Below are 3130 nucleotides of genomic sequence, written 5' to 3'. Positions count from 1 at the left end.
GTAAGACACATGAAAAAAAATCTGGTCAATTTTCAAAATATAGAAAATTTTTCATAATAAAATACAGCGATTGACAAATACGATCATATTCTTGTATCTACGCAGACTGTAAAGATAAAAATAAATACACAAACCACAACTACAGATCTGGCTGGGGGTTGTGATTTTAGGTGTCTAAAAACACAATCAACGAAAGAGAGGCAGAGAGCATGATGGCAAAAAAAGCTCTAAATAACCACAGCTGAGTAGAAGGGCCTGTTGACCGTCGCAGAAAAATATGTGTCTGGTGTGAACTGGAGGTTAAGCGGATACCACACGCCCTCGGCTCACACACCGCTTCACAGCACTTCTGCGTGAACCAGACATGAGGGAGCAGCACGAGAACAAATCTATTTTTTTTGTAAAAATTAGACAATTTTAGTGTTCAGCCAATCACAAATCTTTGAAAAAAAAAACCTGTCCTGCTAATTCTGATTTTATCAGTTTTTTTATTGTAACTTACAGGTCCTTGTAGCATTGCTCTTTTCAGCGCTTGAGCGTGTGTTCAGTGCGTTCTTGAACACACTTTTACCATATGGTGTTCACACTAGACTGTCGCTACCTGATACTAGCGAATGCATTCACAGTTGGAAGAGATTTGGTCCGTAGAGTCAAAGTGGTGCAAATCTCATGAATCTTGCTCCAGGTTTTTTCATTCACACCTCTATTCCAACATATAAAAGACTTTGTGTCATATAATTCCAGCCAGACACAAACCACAGTTATTAATTCCTCTGTCATGATCAGTTTTCACAGAGTTGGCACTTCTGTGAATTAAAAAATGATGCTGCCCGTATTTTATTAACAAATCCAAGTACCTGATTGGTAAAGTTCAGCTGGATTTAAAACAGATTCAAAATTAGTAGTTATGCGTGAATGCAAGAGTTTTGAATGTGGAAGCCTGAAATGAGCATTTACACGAATGGTGGTTGCTTGACCGTGCATTGCAGAGTCTGGTGTGAAAGTAGCATAAGAGCTAACAGCGGGTCACAGACTCGCCCTTTGCTTCTGCTAGCTTTAGCTTTGAAATGATCTTTGGATTTATTGGATTTGGATTCTCAGCAAAATAAAATGTTTTTGTTTTACAATTTTGCTTATGACCTGTCCACAACTTATTTTGGCCTTAGATGAAGAACAAATTGTTTTTTTTGTTGTTGTTTTTTACTTGTTTTACTACAAAAACCGCCGAACCGATGACATCACTGATTGAAAATTATTGTTGCCATCCCTTTCAGCAGCATGTGTACAGGTGTGACCTGGTGGGCGGTTCATATGTATTTCATAGTAATGGCAGAAATGAAGGCAGATAGATCGGTCCCCCTCTAGTCTGTAACACCTGTGAACCCAAGATAAATTAAACATAGTTGTGCCTTTTTGAAAAACAAAAGTAATAGTAGATAGAAAGAACTTTAAATTATCACAATAGGAAATTGATTAATTTCCCTTCTATGTTTTGATTACTAACAAAATGTAATAGTTACATTTTCCTCACCAGTGCTTCCTTCAAACACTATTGATACTTCTTCAATCTCCCGGTGGCTTATGTTTTCCTCCGTCATACAGCATTTCCTGATCTTCTGAGTTAATTTTGCCAAAACTCCATCTGGCGCTGTAGACAGTTCACCTGCAGGCTGTTTCGGAGCTGTTTGGCGGGAGTGTTCGGATCCAGCTCGTCAAGTGCAGCCTGCCAAAATCCTTAGGCCCAAGCTGTGGGATTTTTTTTAGCTGCTTGCACAGCTGTCCATGCAATCCCCCCTGCACCGCTTTACAAATATAAAACATATTTTAGCACAGGCTTTGGAAATGTCAAAAAAAGAAAAAACTTCATTTAATTTTGTGTCATCTGTTCATTTGTAAAAATCAAAACTGGAGCATTTTTTTAAACAAAAAATTTGAAAGAGTTCAAATATTTTGAGAACATTAAAATCATTACATTTATAAGACATTTGTGCTGTGATCCTCATCCTTATGTGTTTGTTTTGTTGTCACCTCGTGTTTGTCGTAATTAGAGATGGTCTCTTTAATTCCACTTCACCACACGTGGAGATTTCTTTGTAGTTTTTGTGGAGTGTTAATGGAGTTGTATGTAGCTTAATCTAAAGTCTTTGAAGACCTGATGTGATGAGTATACAGCCGCCAGCACTTTTGTTCCTGATGGATGTTGTCTTGTCTTTGTTTATTGAGGTTTTTTTTTTTTTTGCGTTTGTTATTTTTCTCTCATTTGATTGAATTTCTGGATGAAACACAATGTCAGTCGGCTTTTTTTTGCCTCAGTTTCAGGAACTTTATTACACATCAGTGCATCTGACAGGAGGTGGAGATGCTTTTTCTATTTTATTGTTTTCTTTTGTTTTTCTTTTTAAGCGACAGAACGCTACACATCTCTACTAGTTACTATTGAATGGCTAAAAGACAAAGTTTTATTTCAATGTACTGTTGGAGAAATTGGACTGGTGATGTGAGAATTTTTATTTATTTTGCCACATAAGGCACATCTACACTTTTTGGGCATTTTTAAATATTCTTGTGAACGTTTTAATGGAGGACATATATTTAGTAAATTAAGCTCAAAATTGCATTTTTTAGTATTTCTTTATTCAAATTGTGAATCAGGAGCAGACCAAAAGAATGACATAGGAAAAAGCTTATTTGTGATATAGAAAATATGCTGGGTGGGTCAAGCTCCCTGCTCCAAACTTTCACAAACAGGATGGGGAAAGGGGGCGGGGTTGCTGCAGGTCAACAGTCCTGCACATAACTCAGAGGCGAATTTGTAATGAAAGTATGTGTTAGAAAATTAAAGGTGTTTTGATTTTGTCTAAAAAGAGATTAATCAGAATTTAAACAACACTTGGAACACTTTTGAAGTAACTTAGAAGATGGTTAGAGTGGGTTTTTAAAGACCCACTCTAATGAAAATGTAGGGGTTTTTTGTGTGTTTTCTTCTAGCATTTTTCTCACAATGAAGAAAAAATTAAGGTTAAAACTGTATTTCTAAGAATTTCCTTGTTACATTTTGATGGATCAGGAGCACATAAGAACCAGTGATGTAGAACTGCTATAGGCGCGCCAAAATCTCTCAGCTCCACTC

At 36.8% G+C, this 3130-nt stretch overlaps 1 protein-coding gene across 3 annotated transcripts in view; it reads left to right on the top strand.

Annotated features, from left to right (window-relative positions):
* The window catches only part of map2k5 (mitogen-activated protein kinase kinase 5), a 59910-nt gene that overhangs the window by 31239 nt on the left and 25541 nt on the right, over positions 1–3130 (top strand). The window lies entirely within an intron of this gene.

The sequence above is a fragment of the Oryzias melastigma genome, linkage group LG3 (genome assembly GCF_002922805.2).
Source record: "Oryzias melastigma strain HK-1 linkage group LG3, ASM292280v2, whole genome shotgun sequence".
Lineage (NCBI taxonomy): Eukaryota > Metazoa > Chordata > Actinopteri > Beloniformes > Adrianichthyidae > Oryzias > Oryzias melastigma.
Note: the sequence above shows the minus strand (reverse complement) of the source record. Positions and strands in the feature narration are given on the sequence as shown.